The sequence below is a fragment of the Mobula hypostoma genome, chromosome 4, assembly GCF_963921235.1.
Source record: "Mobula hypostoma chromosome 4, sMobHyp1.1, whole genome shotgun sequence".
Taxonomy (NCBI): Eukaryota; Metazoa; Chordata; class Chondrichthyes; order Myliobatiformes; family Myliobatidae; genus Mobula; species Mobula hypostoma.
The window spans coordinates 150,538,111-150,562,646 of NC_086100.1; the positions used below are offsets into that span (position 1 = coordinate 150,538,111).

General features: G+C 41.0%; 1 long non-coding RNA gene across 1 annotated transcript in view; it reads right to left on the bottom strand.

The window, feature by feature from the left end:
• Positions 1–24,536, bottom strand: part of LOC134344946 (uncharacterized) — a 125,042-nt gene that overhangs the window by 87,279 nt on the left and 13,227 nt on the right. Inside the window, exon 2 of the long non-coding RNA XR_010017571.1 lies at positions 8,067–8,229. This is a non-coding gene — a long non-coding RNA (uncharacterized LOC134344946). The remainder of the gene's footprint in view (positions 1–8,066; positions 8,230–24,536) is intronic.

Here is a 24,536-nt window from a genome sequence, read left to right on the forward strand (position 1 = left end):
CAAGCAATATGGCTTACGCCAGCAGTGAATGGCAAATTAATTAAAATGGAATTGGTTGTTAGGTCAGCTGTTTCAGTCATTCCACAAAATGAGTTTGAACAGCATTTCAAAGATACTGAACTGAAGCCTGCAGATATCCAACTAAAAACTTAGAATGGAGCAAAGATAACATCTGTGGGAAGGACATTCATAACAGTAAAATAAAACACCCAACAAGACGCATTAGGCTTGTATGTGGTAAAAACAGGAAGGCCAGCATTGTAGGAACACGATTGACTGAGGCAACTACAACTTGATTAGATATCCATCGCCCTTTGCATGTCACATCCTCTGTAATAGAGTCAACCGAACGTGAATTAAGGAAGGTGCTAGATGAGGCCACAGCAGTATTCAAGGATGCATTAGAAAATTCAAAAATTTGAAGTTGGTTAACTCTTCTTCAATCTGTACTAGTCATTCACTGATTCAATTTAAAATTGTATATCGTTACCATTTGACGAAGGAGAGATTGTCTAAAATATTCCCTAATGTTGATAGTTATTGTGATAGATGTAAAACTGAGATAGCTACACTGACACATATGTTTTGGTCTTGCTCTATACTGGAACAGTTCTGGAAGTCAGTTTCTTCGACAATTTCTAAAGCACTTAAAATTAATTTACAACCTAACAAATTAACTGTGCTTTTTGGAATAATTCCTCAAGATATCCATTGTATCTCTGTGTCTGACCAACATGCTATTGCATTTGTTACATTGATAGCTAGGAGGACCATTTTGTTGATGTGGAAGGATACAACAGCTCCCACTTTGTCACAATGGTTCTTTCAAGTGATGCTATGTCTTAGTTTGGAGAAAATTAGAAGTCGAACCTTTAAACCTATGTTTGATTTTGAGAAAAGATGGGGTTGATTTGCTCGTTATTATCATTTGAGTTAATTATGGATTCTCCACGATCTAATTGTGGATTTTTTTTTGGTACTTTCTTTTTTGCTGACGGTTTGATGTTTATCTTTAGAAGCTTTATGTATGACTCATGGCTCTGGGGTTGAACACCTAATGGGATTTTTCTTTTATCCTCACTGTTCTTGCTTAGTAGGGTCTTTTTTCCATCACAAAATTTTTTCAATCTTTATATAATGTTTTTTTTCTTGAGACATTGTAAGTGTTGTTTATTTCAATGTACTCATGTTTATTTTGGATAAAAATATTAAAAGATTTGAAAAGAAAATGTGTTGTTTATTTCGATGTACTCATGTTTATTTTGGATAAAAATATTAAAAGATTTGAAAAGAAAATTCAAAAATATCCAAGGTAAAACAGTTTTAAATGAAAATGCGACACCGAAGTTTTACAAAGCCTGTCCAGTTCCTTATACCACCTGCGATAAAGTAGCCAGTAAGCTTGATTGCACAGAGGCTAAAGGAATTCTTTCCAAAGTTTAATGAAACCCATGGGGAATGCCAGTGATCTCAGTAGCCAAAAAGAATGGGTCTGTCAGGATCTGTGGTGATCTTAAGGTCACTGAAAGTAGATCTATACCAGCTGCCCAGGATGTAAACCTTTCCGGAGGAAAACATTTTAGCAAAGTGGAATTAACTGTGGCCTTCCTGCAGATGGAGATAGAAGAAGGGTCCAAAGTGTTTCTCACCATTAACACTCAGAAAGGGCTTTATCACTATAACAGGCTTATTTATGGAATAACATCTGCATCTGCCCTCTGGCAGAAAGCTATGGGCCAGGAGCTGCAAGGCTGTCCAAGTACTCAGTGTTTCCTGGATGACATCATTGTTACCAGCAAGGATGACAAGGAGCATTTCCAAAATCTCAAGACAGTGTTGAAAAGATTAGAAGATTATTGGCTCAGAGCACAATGCAACAAGTGTGAATTAATTAAACGAAGCATCACTTACTGTAGTCACACTATTGACGCGCAAGAATTACACAAGTGTGCTGGAAAAATTCAAGCAGAGGTGGATACCTCAAGGCCAAGGGACGAGTCACAGTTGCAATCCTTTACAGGATTTGTCCATTACTATAACAGGTTCCTGCCAAACCTGGCTACTGTACTCCACCCCTTGAACTCATTACTACAGATCAGGAAGAAATGGCAATGGACAAAGCAGTGTGAGGTAGCTTTTGAAAAGGTAAAGGAAAAGGTGACATCAGCTTTGTACTCACACATGATGATCCACACCATCCAGTGAAGCTTGCCTGTGATGCCTCACCTTATGATATAGGTGTAGTTATGTCACATGAAGTGAGCGCCCCATAGCCTTTGCATCATGTTGCCTTACAGCTGCAGGGAAAAATTATGCTCAGTTTGACAGAGAGGCCTTGAGTCTGGTTTGGGGTGTAAAACACTTCACCAGTACTATTATGGGAGAGAGTTTACCCTCATTATTGATCACAACCGCTAGTGTCCATTTTCAACCCACGGAAGGGTGTTCCACCAACAGCAGCAGGTCAGACGCAAAGATGGGCTCTGTTTCTTGGGGGACAATTACAAGATCAAATTGAAGAGAAGGACTAATCATGGAAAAGCTAAAAAATTGTCCTGATTACCCTTGCAAAAGAAAATACATGAAATATTTATAAAAGAGGACGTGCCTTTTGACGTATTCTCCCTAATGCAAACCAAAAGCCTTCCCATTATGGCAGAGGTGATCCAAAGTGAAACCAGAAAAGAACCTACATTGTCTCACCCAAAGTGGCTGCAATATGGAGCAGAAATCCCAGTCCCTCATTTTTATCACCACTGGGATGAATTTGCCCTTGATGGGGGCTGCCTTATGTGGGAATTGAGAGTTGTTGTAACATCCAAGCTGAGAGATAAAGTATTGGAGGAGCTATATGCCGGTCATCTAGGCGTGGTCAAATTGAATACATTGGCTCGAATTTTATCTAGTGGCCTGAGATAGATCAGCAGATTAAGCATCTTGCCATGCACTGTTTGGGATGCCAACACATCCAGAAGATGCAAAGAGCAGTGCCTCGTCATCCCCGGGAAAGGTCTGCTTTGCCCTGGCCTTCACTACAGCCTCGCACACTGTGGATGTGTTGAGAAGCCTCTTCTCAATGGCAGAACATCAGTCTGAGATTGTCCATAGTCAGAGACAATAGACCATAGTTTGTTGTGGAATAATTTCAGTCATTCCTGAAAGTGAATGGAATAAGACATATTTCACCTGCACCATACCACCCAGCCACAAATAGCTTAGTGGAAACATTTGTCCAGAGTCTAAAGATTGCACTGTGAGCACTCTTAGCAGAACACACTACACTGACTCTGAATCAGAAGTTCACCAATTTCCCTCTGGCACCTCGCAATACAGCACACTCCACAACCAACAACTCACCAACTATGCTGTTCCCTAACATTCACACTTGGATCTCCTCAAACCCAATCTCAGAAGGAGGATGCAGGACAAACATCTGAGACAAATCGAAGGCTCCTCAAACAAGGAGGTTCGATGTTTCACTCCTGGACAAGCAGTCCCAGCAAGGCACTACTAAGATGATCAAAAGGGGATACTCAGAAAGATTAAAGACAGAACTGAACAACTCTCCTACACAGTGGAGGTTGCATCTGATATCATCTGGAAACAGCACATTGAAGGGTTGAGGAGAGCAGAGTCAATTGTTAGGGAAGAAAGCTGGCCAGAGCTGTCAGAACCACTTCTTGGAGTCCCAGAGACAAATTTTTCAATCACCATGGGGGAGACCACAGAACCTGAGATTGTTTCACAGCCACAAGTCTCACCTGTCAAGCAGAGTGATCGCCCCTTGTCAGGAAAGACATTATCCCATAAGAGTAAGAAAGCCTCCACAACAATTAAATCTTTAGGCCTGAATAAGGAGGAGAGATGCATATTTAATATTTGAGTAATAATATTGTAAATATATTGCTCAACTAAGCATTCTTGTTTGTTTACATAACTCGTTACAGGTTACATGTAAAAGTAAGTGAATAACATACATCATTACGTCACCATGTCATGTGTAGGCATCTCGCTAAAGTAAAATGAAACTAGTGTGCATGAATTATCCTTGATCCGTGTTGTTCATTCTATTAAATTCTGGAGTTACTAAAACATCGCAGGAGACACAGGAGCCTCAGGACCTACACGACTAGGTTCAGAAAGTTAATACTGCTCAACCATCAGGCTCTTGAACCAAAGTGGATAACTTTACTCACCCAACATGGAACCGTTCCCACAACCTATGGACTCACTTTCAGAGACTCTTGGTTTCATGTTCTTGATATTTATTGTTTATTTATTTATTATTATTTTATTTGTTTTTCCGCCTTTTTGTATTTGCACAGCTTTTTGTCTTTCGCACATTGGTTGCTTGTCCATCTTGTGTGCAGTTTTTCATTGATTCTATTGTTTTACTTTGCATATACTGTGATTACCCACAAGAAAATAAATCTCAGGGTTGTATATGGTGACATATATGTACTTGGATAATAAATTTACTTTGAACTCTGAAGTAATTGTTTTACTCTGCTCCTCTACACTCCCTTGAAGTGGAACTGTAACTCATCTTTCCAATCTCTGCTGCTCTCCCAATTTGTTCCCTTGATCTTCCACTATCTAATTATTCCAGTAAAGCTGCATGACAAAATATTCTATGACAAAGACAAAGGGTCTCAGCCTGAAACGTCGACTGTACCTCTTCCTAGAGATGCTGCCTGGCCTGCTGCATTCACCAGCAACTTCTATGTGTTTTGCTTGAAATTCCAGTATCTGCAGATTTCCTCATGTTTGTGTGACAAAATATTCTGTTTATCCTTGCTTATTGTAAGGATCTAACTTCATCAGGCTTAAAAGGTAGCCCTTTTTTCTATTTGACGGTGGGTACTTCCCATACTTGATAAATAATTAACATAAAATGATCTCTAGGGACAGGGAAGTGAACTGTTTGGTGTTGGGGATGTGGATTCTGAACTTTGCCCTTATTGAGACAAACTGAGCAATTGATTATCACATCTGAAGTTTTGCAAATAGTAAATTGTTAAATGGTTAGAAGTGGAATGTTGGCCAGTTTATCTTATTCTTGTTTGAGTAGTGGAATCTTCCATGCAAGCAGTTAAGTGTAAGTTTCAAGATTGTTTATTGTTATTCTTCAGTATACAAGAGTAAAGGAGAGTGATGTGATTGTTACTCTAGATCTGATACAGCGTATAAAAGCATAATAAACATAAAACACACAATAAATATGAATCATGAATTTAAATCTTGCCCCATTCTTTGGGAGCCAGAGAAACCACTGCCTCTTTGTGCACCACCATGTTTAACAACTATTTCAAAAAGGTTCTTCCAACAATCTAGTATTCTTTCTCTGCATTATCAGCCAACTTTACATCCTAACATGATCATGTACTTAAAATGCGCTGGCTCATTTTTTCAGGTTAATGGCAACCTGAGTAAATGCAGAAAAAAAATCTCAAATAATCCTGCTTTTCTACTTAATGTTCCAGTGAAATTGCGAAATGAGTCAAATGAAGAGTCTGCACGACCTACAAAAGCCTGGTGACCAATAAACTGCATCAAGAGGTGCTGGTTGCATCTCAATGGATGAAATGGATTTGGGTACAGATTCCAATCATATTTTATTAAACTATATAGAAAAACCTGGGAACACTCAGCAGGTCAGGCAGCATCTATGGAGAGAATGAGTTAACGTTTTACGTCAATGATCTCTCATCAGAACCAGAAGTATCTACAAAATCAGAAATGTTAATTTGAAGATCAAATGTGAAGTTGCAGAGTAAGAGGGGTGGAGAACTAAAAGAAATTGATGTGACAGAATGGGGACCAAGAATAGGTGAGTGACACAATGGTGGCAGCAGTTAAAAGAGATGGTAAAGATTTGTTACTCAAAACTGAGTTTTATTAATTTTGACATTTGCTAAATTTGGGCTAGGGCAAGGCTTAAAGCAAAAGGAAATCTGTGTAAGAGGCAAGATAGCTGCCAAGACATATAAAATAGTCAAGTGCTAAGAAACATACAGATTGGGAAACTATAAATTTAATTAATGGCGGTGTAACTCTGTCACTGGGGCTTGTATACAAACTTGGCTCATTAGCCAACTCTGTTAACAGTCACATGACTCAGCGATGAGAATGTCACCTTTCATATACAATATACGTCTAGGGTCGGTATGATTTGGGGTTCAACTAATCAGGAAAGTTAGGATGTTCTGATGGACGAACATTGATTGTAGCAGAAGCCGTGGAAATACTGTCCCATACACAATTATTGGCTGCCAATAAATGACAGGTTGCACACAGCATAAAATCTTAAAGGTAGTATATTTACTAGTTTTTCAACTTTATCAAACAGTTAACAGGAAAATAAAAAAAGGCCTTTTTCAGTTAAACCAGTCCAATGTGCACATAAACATTGGAGCTCAATTCTGGAGTGGTTGGTGCATCGCTTTACTCAAGCACTGAACACATTTTCTGCATGAAAGAGTTCAAACTTCCCTCAAAGATCATCTCAAACAAACCAGCTAACTCAGGAGTATTTGGCCTTCCTCCTCGGAGCCATTCCCCTTCACAAAGCACTTCTTACAACGGGTGTCTCCTTCAAATGGCATTCGGCAGACATCTTCCTTGTGCCCAACTCTGCAGCTCCCGCCAAAAGACCTCAAACCAGACTACTGTCCTTCAGAAATCTCATCCCGCCCAGCGCTCTCAAATGTTACATGGCATTCCACTGTGCAGAAAGTTAAAACACATACCAAGACAATCCTGATTGTCTAACACAACACAGCTCAAGTTGGACAACATGACTCCTTATCTTTAGCCAAAGCTAACAGAACATACTGCTTTTGCAGAAAATTGCTAAAATGAAAATAACTATAAGCATAGCTGTAGAACTCTTTACCAGGGCGTTACATTCTCCCCCACCAAATATAGTCATGTCCTCATGACTTTGGAACTTATTAAACCATTATTAATAACACAGCATTCCAATGAATTTGTGATTTCAGGATCCCCAATCCATTTGTGAATGAAAGTAACATATCTCAGCTCGGGGATGGATACAACACTCTGTTTCTCCAGTGCATCATATGTCAGCCTATCTGAGGGTTTCCTGACTCTCTGAGACATCCATATCACATCTTCAGCTTCAGCCACTCCTTGTGACTGTTCCTCTTTATTTGAGGATGCCTCCTCCTGTTTATCCCTCATACCTTTGGTGACTCAGTTCCCCTGCCCGTCTGAACTCAGCTTCCTTCAGTTTAAGGAGGTGTAGCTGAACAACAACAACTCTCTCGGAAAGGAGGTTCCTCTATCATTCTACCTGCTTCTCCAGAACATAACGTGACAGGATTAGACTGGGTGTACCACACAGTTCCTCGCTTATGCTCATCATCCTACTTAGAAGGAATTTGCACCTTCTCAAAAGTTGCTCTGATCACCATGGACAAGGTTTTCAAAATATTTTCTCCTTTTTTCTCCTCGCATGCTCCCACGAGCCTTCTCACAATGGGAGTATTTGTTCCCACACGAATAGAAGCTTCACCTTTGTCAACTGGATCCTGGCAGACCAGAATTGGTGAGCCAATAGTCTCAATTGCTCCAACATCTGCTTCCAAGAACTCCAGTTTCAATGACAAGTAACCATCACACAGGTACTCGTCAGTACTGAGCCCCCAAGTCTCAAGGGCACTGAGTGGTGTCAATGGTTAAATACATCAAATACCAGTTGTAAAAGCATCTGTAAAGTAAATTGACTTGAGAACCGCTGTCAAGTATGGCTCTAGTAATTACTCAGAGGAATTGATTTTAAAATACTGGTATCCATTTTGAGAATAGTGGTGAGCACTTCTGATATAGCAGGCATTATTAATCTTTCACACTTTGCTATCATTTTGGAAGTGTTATAAGAAGCAATGAGACTACTCTCAAGGTTATTTGTAGCTTTTTTGCAAATGACTCGAGTGTGCAATGCCCCGCCCACTCAAGAATCTCGAACACCGCCCAACGACTTCTATACCCCCTAACGTCCCCTTAGGACATGTTGCAAATCACTGGATTAACTGCCGACTTACTTTCTGAAGATTTTCCTGTCCCTCACAGTTTTGCTTGAGATATCCGTCCTCTCCACAGTTGTAACAGAAAATACTGGTTGCCTCTCTAGTCAAAAGACCCTTTTCAGCAGCGCTCCTCTGCTCAGTGAGTCCGACAGTTTTCCAACGGGTGTGTCGTGTTTAGCTGAAACATAAGCAGACATCCATTAGGTCAGCTCAACTCAAAGGCTTCTCACCTCTTTCCTCCTGGAATGTGTGCCTAAACTTCATCATAAGATCGGTAGTGCCAAAAGTTTCTTCCAAAACTTGCATGTAGTTAGCTAACACGTCTAATGAGCTTACTGCCTTGAGGAACCTCACAATATCAGCCACCAGACTCTTTAAACTCTCTACCAGTCTCTGCTTTTCACACTATCTGAGCACTGCCATTTATCTATTAACCGAGACATCTGCTCAGCCCAGTCCTCATATTCTTCTTCCCCACTGGGGGTGGGCTTAACTCCAGAGAACATTCTCAGCCTGTGATAACTGGCTCCCTGCAGGTAGACATTTATCAGCTAGTGCTGTAATAGCTGAAACCAGCTCAGAACTTAAATAATCTGCTGAAGGACTCATTAGACTTTTCACATTAGACAACTAACTCCTTTCCCTCACTTTGCAGAAACGAGAGCAACTTCTCTTGAAAGTCTTCACCCTCAATTACATTCCCCACTTCTTTAAAAATATGGACTGCACATTGCCCCGTCTCTCCAGGTGCCCATATCCTATTGGGCAGCACGACTTCAGTCATGTCACTGGTAGTCTGGACTAACACGACGTCCTTACCAGCTGATTGTCCAAAACGATGTTCAATCAGCTTAACTTTATTCCCAATACTTTTACAGAACTCAGCAATTTAAGTAGCAGTTTGTCGGAAATTTAAATATCCAGCCAGCTGAGAACATGAGCGTTATGTGTGGGTACCTTCTTTGATTTGCGCCAAACCTTAAACCCCGTAGCATCCATAATAATGTACCTTTATTACAACGTACCTCACTTTCCAGAAACACTAGTTTAAACACTGGCTTAAACACACAAATAAACTGCTTAATCAATCCTCTCACCGGGGCTAACTCTGGTAACTCTGGTAACAACCATGTAACTCAGCGGTGAGAAGGCCATCTTTCATAAACAATATACATCTAGGGTCAGTATGATTCGGGGTTCAACTAATCAGGAAAGTTGGCATGTTCCGATTGAGGGACATTGAAAGCTATGTAAATACTGCCCATATCAGTCTCCAAACAATGACAGATCATACACCAGCATAAAATTATAAAGACAGTATAATTACCAAAATTTTCAACTTTATCAAGCAATTGACAGGAAAGGAAAAAAAATAAAAAAGCCTATTACAGTTAAACCAGTCCAATGCCGATAAATGTTGGAGCTCATTTCTGGAGTAGTTAGATGTATCGCTTTATTCATGCGCTGAACCCACATTCTGCATAAATGACATCAGTCACAGTTCGAACTTCCCTCGAAGACCATCTCGAACAAACTGGCTAACTCAGAAGTATTGGCTCTTCCTCCTTTGAACCACTTATCTGCACAAAGCACTTCTCACAACGGGGTCTCTCCTTCGAACAGAATTCTGCGGCCATCATCCCTTGTGCCCCACACTGCAGCTCCCGCCAAAAGACCCCAAACCAGATTACTGTCCTGCAGAAAACTCATCCCGCCCAGCCCTCTCAAATGTTCCATGGCATCCAACTGTGCAGAAAGTTAAAACACATACCAGGACAATCCTGATTGACTGACACAACATTCCTAAGTTGGACAACATGGTTCTTTATCTTCAGCTGAAGCCAAAACACTATTACTAGCAGGACCCACTGCTTTTGCAGAAAATTGCTAAAATAAGAATACCACATAGCAGTAGAAGTCTTAACCAGGGCATTACAGTAGAAAAAATGGAAGGTACTTTAAAACATGATGCATTGGTAGTAAGTGTTGGCAATTTCATTGGCTTTGATGACCTCTTAAAATCTTAATAAGTTAACAAGTTGGTACAGCAAGTAAAGATAGTAAGTGGTATATTAGCCCCAATTGAAGAATTCTGGAATAAAAGCATAAGGAGGTACTGCTGTAATTATATGGATTTTTAGTGAGAATCTAACTGGAGAGAGTGCACCGCTTTGGTCACCTTTCCAAAAAAAATCCACTTGTCTTAAAGGAGCTATACCAGAGCTTCATTGGATTAATCAGAAAGAGAGAAAAAAATATGTTCTCAATATTTTTTACATTTTCTGTTTCCTCAACATGGATGAATTCCTAGGATAAATAGGCTGAGTAGATCATAATATTGGATATACTCTCTGGAAATGAGGCGATATCACTAATAAACACGTCGTGACCACTTTATTATATACCTCTATACACCTGTTCATTAACGCAAATATCTGTATACCCACGACTGTGTCAACACCCACAGCTCTAATCTGCTAATTTAATTTGCTGATGGCACTACACTGATTGGCCTAATCTCAAATAATAATGAGGCAATCTACAGAGAGGAAGTCACCACCCTGACACAGTTGTGTCAAGAAAATAACCTCTCCCTCAATGTCACAAATACAAAGGAGCCATTTGTGGACTACAGGAGGAATGGAGACAGGCTAACCCCTATAGACATTAATGGATCTAAGGTTAAGAAGGTGAACAGCTTTAAGTTCCTCAGCATAAACATCACCAAGGATCTCACGTGGTCTGTACATACCAGCTGTGTGGTGAAAAAGGCACAACAGCGCCTCTTTCACCTCAGACGGTTGAAGAAGTTTGGTATGGTCACCCAAATTCTAAGAAGTTTCCACAGGGGCACAATTGAGAGCATCCTGACTGGCTGAATCACTGCCTAGTATGGGAACTGTACTTCTCTCAATCGCAGGGCTCTGCAGAGAGTGGTGCGGACAGCCCAGCACATCTGTAGATGTGAACTTCCACTATTCAGAACATTTACAAAGACAGGTGTGTAAAAAGGGCCCGAAGGATCATTGGGAACCTGAGTCACCCCAACTACAAACTGTTCCAGCTGCTACCATCCAGGAAATGGTACTGCAGCATAAAAACCAGGACCAACAGGTGCTGGGACAGCTTCTTCCACCAGGCCATCAGACTGATTAATTCATGTTGATGTAGCTATATTTCTATGTTATATTGACTATCCTGTTGTACATAATATTTATTATAAATTACTATAATTCCACATTTGAATGGAGATGCAGTGTAAAGAATTTTACTCCTCATGTATATGAAGGATGTAAGTAATAAAGTCAATTCAATTCAATTAATCAGATAATCATGTTGCAGCAACCCATGCATAAAAGAATGCAGACATGGTCCAAAGGTTCATTTGTTGGTCAGATCAAACATCAGAATGTTAAAGAAATGTGATCTAAGTGACTTTGACCATGGAATGATTGTTGGTGCCAAATGGTATAGTTTGAGTATCTCAGAAACCGCTAATCTCCTGAGATTTTCATACACTACAATCTCTAGAGTTTACAGAGAATGGCGCAAAAAAAAACAAAAAAAAAAATCCAGTGAGTGACAGTTCTATGAGCGAAAATGCCTCGTTAATGAGTGAGGTCAGAGGAGAACGGCCAAAGTGGTTTAAACTGGCAGAAAGGCAACAGTAAATCAGATGACCACACATCACAACCGTGGTGTGCAGAAGAGCATCTCTGAGCACACAAGGCATTGAAGATTGAAGTGGATGGCCTATAATAGCAGGTGACATATATGTACATTGACAATAAATTTACTTTGAGCTTTGAACTTTCAACATGCACTCAGTGGCCACTTTATTAGATACAGGATGTACCCAATAAAGTGGCCACCGAGCACATGTAAACTCTTAGGTGTGGAGAGGCTGTTTCCCCTGAAGGGACAGCTAACAGTCAGGGAATGAAATTTGAGGAAAAGGTGTTGTCCATTTCGAATGAAAGGGTTACTAATATTTGGAATTCTCTACCACAGCAGGCTATGTATTCCAGGTGAGTGTGTATGTTCAAATGACCCTAAAAGATTTTTGGGGGCTAAATAAATTAAGGGCTACGGGAATAGTTTGGAATGATACATTTCATGTAGGAATTCAGGCATAGTCTTTTGAATGGAGCAGACTCAAGAGTCCGCAAGATTATGCTTCCTCTTAAGTTTTAAACGATAATGACTGAAACTTGCTTACTCTACTCGATATTTTACAACCACTTAAGAAAGCAGGCAAGCCTACAGTGTAATGGTTCAGCTGAAAGAAAGCACCAATAATAATTCTGCACTCTTAGTATTAATATTTTGTTTCAGCACTTGTATTTTATAGAAACTGACACAATTTTTTTTATTTATTAGTTTGAACCAAGGCACTTGCTTCTGCACTCACAATATAATTTAAAATAATGTTTCAAAATTTACCTTTTAGTGCTTATCAAACTGCTTGTTACCTATTACTTTCTTTCCAATGTGCAGTGACTTACTTTGTCAGTAATAATGTCTTAATTGGCTTAGCTCTGGCCATTAAAATATCTGGCTTCACTAATTCAGTTGCTGATCCTGCCTCTACAGATTTGACATTACTTTTTTAACTCATTTAACTGATCGAGTAAAAATAGGATTGTACTACAGTGCCCTCTGCATTCTCATTAAGTCAATAATAGTACATAGGACAGAACAGTATGAGTTCTTTGGGCCATGATGCTGTGCCAACTTTTTAACCTTCTCTAAGATTAATCTGACCATTCCTTGCCAAATAACCTTCTATTTTTCTATCAACTTTCTGCCAATTCAAGTGTCTCTTAAAGTCCCTAATGTATCAGCTTCTACCACCACGCTTGGCAGCCAATCACATGTACCTTTCACTCTGTAAAACAAAATGACCGCTGACACCTCCCCCACCCCCACAATACATTTTTCCAATCTCCTTAAAATTAAGCACCTTCATTTTAGCCACTTCCACCCTGGGAAAAAGTCTCTGGCTGTACACTCAATCTATATCTCTTAATTTCATCCTCTTGATTGTTATTTAGTGACTTTTGCGAGGAAGTGGATGTGATTAGAAGTGGCATAAGGTTGAGATCAAGCAAGGGTGTAATGCTCTGCATTGTACAAGCTGACTAAATTCACAGATTATACCTGAATCAGATACTTTCGTGCAAACAGGGAGCAAATTCTTCAAGGAGTCAAAAATGCTTGCATTTTCTCAGAATGTTTCAAACACACTACAATCAATATGCAGTTATTGAAATAAGATAATTGCAAATGTGAGTACACAAATAGTTCCCACAAAATCGAAACTCAATCAATGGCCGTGCACTCAGTTGCCGAGAGTCTAGAAGAAATGATGACCAGGATACCAACCTGTTCTCTTCGGGAGGAATTATTGATATCTAACTGATGGTCAGAACCATTCAACAGTCTGTTCTTCCTATGAACTGTGCTGACAGCCTTAATTCAGAGTAAGTCTTGAACCCACGACCTTTCACTAAGAGATGAGAGTGTCGTTAGGGAGTATTCTGGAGTTTTGTGAATATAGCAGATATTAATTAAAACAAGAACCAAGCTTCTGCTCTTATTGTGAATGTAAGTTCAGGAACCTTGCAATTAGCCTTCAGTTTTTTTGTAAATTGCAAGCAGCAAATTGAATTTAAAAGCACAGGTTGCTCCACGGACTAAGAGATTTCATATGCAAAAGTCAAATGTTAAGACAATGGGGTTGTGTTAATTGGCTTGCATCAAAAGAGGCAACATGACTATGTTATTTGCACCATTGTATCTTGAGCACAAGTGTATATTTTACAACATAGAAAACTAGTGTCCAAGTTTCTGCTCCTCTGTCACGGCAGTACTTCCGGTGTCAGATGCTGCTACCAAATGCATACGACAGCTCATTGGTAGCTCAAATGACAAGAAATTTGACTAAAAATGTCACTAATGAAAACTTTTTCTGAAGTTAAATGTGGTAAATTATCACCACAAGCAATGATGAAGCAAGCAGAAGCAAAGTTGATTCGAAGGATACAAAGGATGGGCAGAGCGGGTACATCACAAAGTGGAAACGCAATGTTTTCGAGCCAGGCTTGCAGACAGCGTTAGTATCACTGTTGAAGTTGGAGTGACCAATTTGAAGAGGGGTTGTTGCAGAAGAGTTTCAATGCCTGTCCTCCTAATCCAGGTGCAAAGTTGGATCGCTCCGAGTACCAAGCCGATTTGGCGAGATCGAGAATGGCTTCGGGCTACGAGGCCAGGGTGTGTTGCTGTACCAGGATCCAGGTCCTAGAGTGAGGCACTACCCAGGGCTTGGACAAGTTAAACACCAGCCAGACTGGAAGACCCGAGTGTCGGGACTGGAGGCAAGGGTGTCCTGATTTCACTCGCTATCCCATGATATTTATTCATCTCTTGGCAGTGAACTGCTCCAGCTGCTCTGCTACTGGATCGAGGCTGGGGCCCACTCCAGCTGCTCTGGGAAGTGGACCTAAGGACTCAATCTGGTTCGGAACGCTGTCGCTTGTGTCTATTGGTTGCATGATTGTGGTTTTTTTTCCTTTCTCTTTCTCTCCACTGTGGTTTTGGTCTTCCTTTTTTTTAATTGTTTCTTCAGGTTTCTTGCTTTGTGGCTGCCTGTAAGGAAACAAATCTCAAGGTGTATAATTTATACATTTCTTGATAATAAATAAATGTACTTTGAGCCTTTGAATCCTCTGTTATATCTGGGAGCTACAATGGGATCCAGCCACTAGTCACACCTTCTCCTCCCCGTCTCGATTTACACATTTTCTCAGTTCTGCAACAGCTCCTCAGGTAATTGCAAAACCAGATTTCTTATCAGAAACCACAATACGTGTATAGTTTACATTTTGGCTATTTAATTTATAAATCCATAAATTGCTTAGCCGTGCTTTTAATCAATTTGACCAAAGCTTGAATGCTACCAAGACAGCCTCTGGAAAATATTCCACTGGAAATGTAGGCAAAGCAATATCAATATCCTTTTCTAGTCTAACCTTCCAATATCAAGGCCCTAATCACACTAGTCATTTCTGATGGGTAAGCCACATCCTTTGCTTGTGCAACACCAGACTTCTGAGACAAACTTTCTATTCTGAGTTCTTTCACACTGCAACATTATCAGGTGAACAGAAGAAAAGTTTGAAGAATTTTCTCAAAACATCCTTCAGAAAGTTGCAATGTGCCACAGACTTCTGAAAACATACATGACCTCTAAAAATGAAAGAGGAGCATTCAAGATGACACTAAGGACTTCAAGCCCACCATGCACAGAAGTTGTCCCACCATTTAATAAAACACATATTTTTCCATCTGACCAGGCACCTTCATGACCCCAGGCGTGACAGAATCTGGAAGTACCTCAGGGGTCTCAACAGTTACTCTAGAATCCATCAACCCAGAGAGTAAGGAAAGTAGATCAAGTTCATGTTCAATCATCATTCAACCATACACGAATACAGCCAAACAGGACAGCACTGCTCTGGCACCAAGGTGAAAAACACAGTAACAGCCCTGTGCAGTTCAGGGCACATATAGCATATGTAAGCCAGCAGCCACATATACGATATCAGTAAAATATAGTCGCACAAGAAATATTCCAAGAATCTGAATCCATGACTGCTGTAGCAGTCTGAAGTGGAACACAACACGGCTTGTCTTCTGCCCAGTGAACACTGGCGGTGCAGCACCAACTCAAACTTGGATACCGCGCCACACTGACTTCAACGCCTTTCTCTTGGGCAACTGTAAACAGATGACATAGTGGCTTAAGGCCTGGTTGTCACTACAACTGAGGCCACACATCTCCCCCACCATGTGCCAATAAATCCGTGAATCAGACCAAGACCATAAGATTTAGAAGGAGAAGTAGGACATTTGGCCCATCAAGTCTGCTCTGCCATTTCATCCATGTCCCTCTCAGCCCCAGTCTCCTGCCTTCTCCCCAGATCCCTTCATGCCTGCCTAGGAAACTATTAAGCTCTGCCTTAAATATACCTGATGACTAGGCCTCCACAACAAATTCCACAGAGTCACCACTCTCTAGCTAAAGAAATTCCTCAACTCCATTCTAAATGGATGTCCCTCTATTCTGAGGCTGTGTTCTCTGGTCTTAGACTTCCCCACCAAAGGAAATCTCCTCCCCACATCCACTCTATCGAGGCCTTTCAACATTTGATAGGTTTCAATGAGATGCTCCCTCAGTGTTCTTATTTCCAGTGAGTACAGGCCCAGGGCCATCAAACACTCCTATGATAAACCTTTCAATCCTGGAATCATTTCTGTGAACTTCCTTTGCACCATCTCCAGTATCAGTACATCCTTCCTTAAATAAGGGGCCAAAAACTGTTCACAATACCCCAAGTGAGGCTTCACCAGTGCCTTATATAGACTCAATATTACAGTCTTGCTTTTATATTCTAGTCCTCTTGAAATGAATACTAACATTGCATTTCCCTTCCTTATCACTGACTCAACCTTTCAAATTGACCTTTAGGATTGCAGCATTCCATATTAACAGTATCCAACAGGGACTTGCAATCACCGGAAAAATGACAAAGACAATCATTATCTTAGAACCAGAGAGAATTCCCAAGATAAAGACAACTTGAATGAAATAAAATCTCTGGATATTCCTCTCTGCAATGTTAGAGGGTCAGCAACATTTTACTCTGCATTTATTTGGAAAAATATCCAGTAAAGAAGCACAGTGTCAGAAAGTTTCACTGTGTGTTTCCTCAATGATAAAATCAAGAGAATGAAAACACAATTACATCTAATGGATGCAAAACACTCTTTTGGGACCCGGACAGCTCTTAAAGCACATAATTGCACATTAATTAGTGCTTGTTTTGCTCTGCATTCCTTTTTATTGTGACATGCCATCAGGAAAGAAGGTGTGTCTAGTGAGGTTACCCAAAGGTCCTGAATATAACACTGCCACAGTCTCAAGGTTCAAAGTTCAAAGTAAATTTATTATCACAGGACATATATGTCACCATATATAACATTGAGATTCAATTCCTTGTGGGCATTCACAGTAAATACAAAGAAACATGAGAGAATCAATGAAAAACCGCACTCAAATTAAGATGGATAAACAACCAACGTGTAAAAGATAACAAATTCTGCAAATAGAGAAAGAATATATATATATATAACATATAAGTAGATAGATAAATAGACAAACACATGTAAATAATATTGGGAACATAAGTTGCAAATTCCTTGCAAGTGAGTCCATAGGTTGTGGAATCAGATCCGTGTTGGGATGAGTTAGTTTATCCACTTGAGTTTTGCTTTGCAGGTGGCCATCAAGAGTCTAACAGCCAATAGACATGGCAAATGTAAAAATAAGCACTCCATGGACATTGTTTGAAATAACTGGACTTTTGTTTCCTATGTCGGTATGGACCATGCCTAGCATCAGGAATTAAACCTCCAGAAATCATTTTGTTGTAATAGTCATTACAAATACTGCACACATGCTCTTGTTTGCTTGTTGTTGCTGACACACATAAGAGTTTCCTGTGGTGTATATCAAACAGTCCTGCGCAAGGAAAGACCCACCACCCTCTAGAACTGTCCCAGTATATAGATTCAGTTATCTGTCAGAAGTAAATTTTCATTCTATATTGTTTCTGTTTTCCTTTGCAATTTTTCCCCCAAAAGTCCCCTAATCACAAATTTAAAACATGTGTTGCTGTACACTGTTAAACCCCCGCAAGCATTTCCCACCTCCCTCTTCCAAAACTCATCTTAAGTCATTTTGTTTTTCTATCCACGGACTCTGCACGCCACATGAGCTAAGTCGAGACAGTCAGGTCAAGCAGCTCGGCAGTAAGGCGCCTGCTGGGACAGCTGACAGCTGAAATGATTTCTGCTGCAGTGGAATTTAAGTCTAATAAGCACCTATACATCCCCTTCTTCCCCACCTTTCCTGTATGCCCACAGCACAGGAGATCAAAAGACTTTGAGCATGAGTAAGGTGTGGGTGAACTACTTTGCTGTGTTAGCATGAAAGCAGTGATTGCCTCAGTGGCATATTAATTGCATATTTGTGTGACTTGCACTGACATTAAACCCAAGGAAATGACACAGTCCGGTTTTCTAATTTTGAGAAAGTGTTAATTTCTGTGTTGAACTTTGAAACATTTTAAATGAGAATACCATGTTTATTTCTCCTTTTTTTGCTTGCCTGTGCCTTAGTGTAATTCAATGATTAGAATGTCATTTTGTCATACTCCCATAGCTGAAACAAATAACTAAACTTACTGCTTTCTTAAAATATTTTGATCTGTAACACAGATGCAATGTATAAGAAGATGCTGTTTCAGCCCCTTGCTATACTGATGTCTCAGTATATTGTGGAATATTCTATTTCATGAAGGTGACAAGTAAAAGCCAGAAAAAAGGAGGAAGAATTGAGGAGAGATTGTCCCAGAAATATTCTCACACGATCCTTAAGCTTCCGTCTTCATGCAGCTTTGACAAAATACTAGGAATAGGTAACCCTCCCATTTTCATCCCTTCAATTACTGTATGGGTCTTGGAAAGAGAAAGAATGAATGTAGGTATGTGATTGTTTCAGGAAAAATATTTAAATATCTAATTCAGAATCAGAATGATGTTTATTAGCGTGAAGTACATTGTTTTGTGGTGGGGGCACAGTGCAATATCTAAAATACACTACAATTTATAATAAGAAATATAGAGTATATAGAATTAAATAAGTAATACAAAAAGAGCCCAAAAATAGTTATGGTGGAGGGGAAGAAGCTGTTCATAAAAAGTTGAATCTGTATCTTTAGGCTCCTGTATCTTCTCTCTGATGGTAGTAATGAAAAGAGGGCATGTCCTACGTTGTGTGGGGTCCTTAATAACGGATGTCACCCTTGATGGAGCTGGCAATGCCTAAAACCAAAATTTGTTATTTTTAGTTATTTTTGATGGAATTTTCAATATCTCCCTATTTCTTCTGACATAGGGGTCACTGTTCGGCCCACAAGACTATCTCTCACAGCATCCCATCAATTCCATTCCCCCACTTATTTCCCTGTAACCGATTATTTCCACATGCCCGTAAACTTAGACATGATTCACCCTCCATCTATTCACACAATAGATACTCAACAGTGGCCAAATAGCCTATCAGTTAGCAAGAGTTTGGGATGTGGAGGAAGCTTAATCGCTCAGGGGAAACACATAGCATGTGGTCACAGGGAAAGCACAATGTTGTTGCGTGAATGAAGTCACTGGAGAAAATTACCATAGTTATGAAGCAGCCTCTTTATTTGACAAAACAGGATACAGCAGGCATCACATCAGTGAAAGGTCTGCCTGTGCCCATCTACACACGTTATACGCTGAAGATCAAAGAAAATCCAGGACAATTCAAATAAATCCATATCTACAATACCCTCTTGAACTACACATGTAACAGTTTCAAATGTCTGGATCTTCCCACCATCACACCCAAAATAAATGTTAATTACAATTGTATCCATGCAATGGGAAGTTGAAAGGTGAGAAAATCTGCAGATGCTGGAAATCCAAGCGACTCACACAAAATGCTGGAGGAACTCTGCAGGCCAGGCAGCATCTACAGAAAAGAGTAAACAGTCAACATTTCAGGCCGAGACCCTTCAGATGTTGATTGGATTCATGCATATGTAGACAAACAGTTAAGTGCCCATTTCCTAGTCTGCATTTTAAATTTAATCCTCAATACATATTTGAACCTGAAGGTGAGTGGCCGAGGTTAATTGCTACTGTACATGTGCTAAACCCAGAAGCTGCTCTAACAGCATAGACTGGAACAAGCACCTTCAGAGGTGAGGGAGGATTAAATATGGGCCACTGTACCTGTGAGGCTGCATGACTCTGCAGCCCATTAAATCTGCAAGTCTACTGTGGTACCAGCTTCTCTATAATCCTGCAAAAGGGAACTTCTAACATCTCTGTGTGCTTTGAGGAATTATGGTACATCATTCTCACTTACCAGTGAACCCCCAAGACAAAATGCTCCAGGGCCGTGAGAGAGCCATGGTCTAGGCAAACAACTGCCCATTTGTACTCCTATGATCTAGAGATTTTCAGAAAGAGGGTTGAATTCCATTTTCTCGATGTGTGGTTAGGTCTGACAAGCAGCAGCCTTTCACAAAGATGATACAGGTATTGTTTTGTGTTCATTACTGCTCATCCTACAGATTGTTAAACCCCAGTGTACTGTGAATGCTTAGTTTTAAGGTGACAAGGGGCACAATCTTTCACAGTGCCTTGTAACTTTGTTGAGAACTGCCCAACACTAAGCACTAATACTATGAGAGCCATTCAGATGGCAGGAAGCTATCATATAAACCAGTGGATCCCTAATCAGCTTAGATGACATGCCATCCAAAACTCAGCCAAGATACAATCTGGTTATCAAGAGGCCAGCTGTAATTAATAAAAGTTGTGCCAAATAATTTGGATAGAAGGCTTGTGTTTCAAAGGAATTCACACTAAATATTAATGGAAGAATACTTTTAAAGTATCTGAACCACCTTAAGACCTCAGAAAACCATTATATCTACAATTGTCATCAAAGTTGCTGGTGAACGCAGCAGGCCAAGCAGCATCTATAGGAAGAGGCGCAGTCGACGTTTCAGGCCGAGACCCTTCGTCAGGACTAACTGAAGGAAGAGTGAGTAAGGGATTTGAAAGCTGGAGGGGGAGGGGGAGATGCAAAATGATAGGAGAAGACAGGAGGGGGAGGGATAGAGCCGAGAGCTGGACAGGTGATAGGCAAAAGGGGATACGAGAGGATCATGGGACAGGAGGTCCGGGAAGAAAGACTGGGGGGGGGGGTGACCCAGAGGATGGGCAAGAGGTATATTCAGAGGGACAGAGGGAGAAAAAGGAGAGTGAGAGAAAGAATGTGTGCATAAAAATGAGTAACAGCTGGGGTATGAGGGGGAGGTGGGGCCTAGCGGAAGTTAGAGAAGTCAATGTTCATGCCATCAGGTTGGAGGCTACCCAGACGGAATATAAGGTGTTGTTCCTCCAACCTGAGTGTGGCTTCATCTTTACAGTAGAGGAGGCCGTGGATAGACATGTCAGAATGGGAATGGGATGTGGAATTAAAATGTGTGGCCACTGGGAGATCCTGCTTTCTCTGGCGGACAGAGCGTAGATGTTCAGCAAAGCGGTCTCCCAGTCTGCGTCGGGTCTCACCAATATATAAAAGGCCACATCGGGAGCACCGGACGATATACTGCGTCCGGTGCTCCCGATGTGGCCTTTTATATATTGTATATCCCGATGTCTTCGTAACCCTTCGTCAGGACTGTAGGGGGAAGGGGCAGAGGTTCATACCAAGACCGGAAATTGGAGAATTTATGGTATGAACATAGAGTTCTCCAATTTCCGGTATTTCCCTCCCCCTCCCTTCCCCTATCCCTATGTCACTCTGCCCCCTCCCCCAGCTGCCTACCACCTCCCTCTTGGTTCCGCCTCCTTCTACCACCCATTGTGTTTTCCCCTATTCTTTCTTCACCTTTCCTGCCTATCACCTCCCTGCTTCCCCTCCTCCACCCCTTTATCTTTCCCCTTACTGGTTTTTCACCTGGAACCTACCAGCCTTCTCCTTCCCACCCTCCCCCCACCTTCTTTATAGGGCCTCTCCCCCTTCCCTCTACAGTCCTGACGAAAGGTTCCGGCCCGAAATGTTGACTGATCGTTTTCACGGATGCTGCCCGACTTGCTGAGTTCCTCCAGCGTGTTGTGAGTGTTAGCAGGAGTATGTTATTAGGCCCTTTGTGTCTATGTCGTCAATAAATAAATAACAGCTGATCATTTACCTCAATGCATGAGGCACAATGGCAAAGCCAGTAGAGCAGGCCGCTTTATAGGTTCAGTTCTGATCTTGAGAGCTGTCAGTCTGTGAAGTTCACACATTCTCCCTGCGGCCAGGTGCATTTCCTCTGGATGCTCCTTTTCCATCCCACAGCCCAAAGACATGTGGATTGGTTGGTTAATTAGCAGCTGTAAATTGCCCTTAATTTGTAGGAGGGTCGATAAATCTGGAGAGAGTCAATGGGAATATGGGTGGTGCTGTGAGCACATTTGATAGTAACTGCACCACTACCATGAACAAAATGCTGGAGGAACTCGGCAGGTCAGGCAGCAGCTGTGGAGGGAAATGGATAGTTGATGTTTTGGGTTGAAACCTTTGATCTGAACAAAGAAGTGGAGGGAGGGTACCCAGATGAAGGGGTCTGAGAAGTAACAAAATCACTCAGAGTGTGTGGGATCTTTCCATGGCCATTCCTGTCAAGCTCTGGGGTATATCAAAGGTCTGGGGCTCAGAGATCTCTCCTAGTGATTTCCTCCCACATACATTGCAGAAGGTTCCTTTGTGCCTCCATATTTAAGCCCAACTTATACTTCTGCATCAAATGTACACCGTAGGTACCGCATACCCTATGCTGTAGGGTGGCATGCACCTCCCCAAAGAAGTAACTCACGCGTTGTAACGCCGACTACAACAACTATGATTGGTTGGCTTGGTAGCATCGCATTTCCTCCTACGCATTTCCGGTTGCTTTTCTCCACCATGTCTGTACACTGATGCAAAATAAATGTTTGGAAACGATGAACAAAATCGTCAAATCTACCTGCCAACATCTGAAAATATTTGAAATGCATTTCCTTGTCCATGTCTCTCACGAAGAAACTCAACACAGTGGCATAGAAATCCCACCGCCAACTAGCATTTTGGCGGTGAATTGCAGAGCGACGCAGACACAACTACGCATGCTCGCTATGGCGTAGGGCTACGCAAAAGTGTAAGTCAGGCTTACGGTGTAGCCCATACGCACAAGTATAAATCAGGCTTTAGAAAAGATCCCTCCTCCATTCCCTCTCACAGGGCATTTAGTGCTGGAGAGTCTCAGTGTCTCTCACACTCTCTCTCTCGCACACTCACTCTCTCACACTCTCACACACACAAAATCATTGAGCCTTTCTTCCATGTTGGCTTCTCTCCCGGGCAGTGCAGGCTGCACGCAGCTGCAGAAAAATTGCATCTAATCAGAGTTTAAGTTCCAAACCTTCAGTTGTCAGTTTCGGTGCCTGCAGGCAGGTTTAAATTATGATAATCATCAATTAGCCTGAAAATTGCATGCTAAATCAAGATTTTCAAACAGGCGTTTCTGATTAGCACAACACCCATTTAGTGCCTGTTTTCACCCTTTAACCAAAATAACTACCTCCCCCTCCAACTCGCCCACCCTTCACCAATCTTCACATAGTTTCTACCAATATTTAACCCTCAGCAAAAGCTGTTTATAATTGGGCAATCTCACTCAAGGAGGGTGGGTAGCTGATCTGAGAATAAGACAGAAATGTGCATTAGAAGTACTCCTTCTGGGTTGCATAAGAGAAATAGATGAGGCGGAAGGGAGAGACTGATCGGTGAGACAGGAAGACAGAATATCTGATTCATCTGAAGAGCAAATTAATCATTCTCTAAGATCAGTATGCTATGCTCAGCTAAAATGCTGAATTTAGTCAAGTATGCTACATGTAACGGCATTCAAAACAGCATTAGAAAACTCCCACATCAAAGAAATTGATCTATAGACTGGTATCAATAGATATAATAAGTTCACCAAATGATGCAAAACATGGTACTTGATCAGGACCAGTGACTAAGCCAGTGAGAACTTAGTCTGGACCAATGTCACTTCTAAGGTGTGCGGGCACACACATCTTTTACTGCTCGTGCAAAAAGAAATCTACACAGTGCACAAAAAGTTGTCACCTTCTACCTCACTGGCGAATTTGCAAGTGGAAACAAGTGGCATGGTATTCGGAAACTTGACTTTTTACAGCGTAATTTAGCAAGCAAATCACATACAGAGAGTATGAGAAAAGCTCTTAAGTTCTTATTAACAATGTTTTACTAGCCGTTAAAATGAATACCTCTATGTGTAAAATTCAGTGTGCACTTGCTGCTGTCACTGGGCAAAAGACTGCGCAGCGCAAGGTTGCACACACTGGTCTTTACAAATTAGAGGCAACATTGGTCTTAACATCAGCACAAAATATCAAAATCACAAGAAAACCTGCAGATGCTGGAAATCCAAAGCTTTGAAGGGTCTCAGCCCAAAACATCGACTGCTTATTCTTTTCCATAGATGCTGCCTAGCCAGCTGAGTTCCTCCAGCATTTTGTGTGTGTTGCTCAAAATATCAAAACCATGTTTTGGCCTCCATTCAGACTTACTTGTAGCAAAACAAAACATTTCACCTGATAATTCTGAAGCAGAATGCTACGACTCAGCTAAAGGATCATTCTGCACTCCAAATACGTGATGTTTTATTCAGACTAATAAGCATAGTATAAATAAAACCCAGAAGATTTCACAGTGTTATTGCCATAACTAAATAACATCTGATGAAAATATAG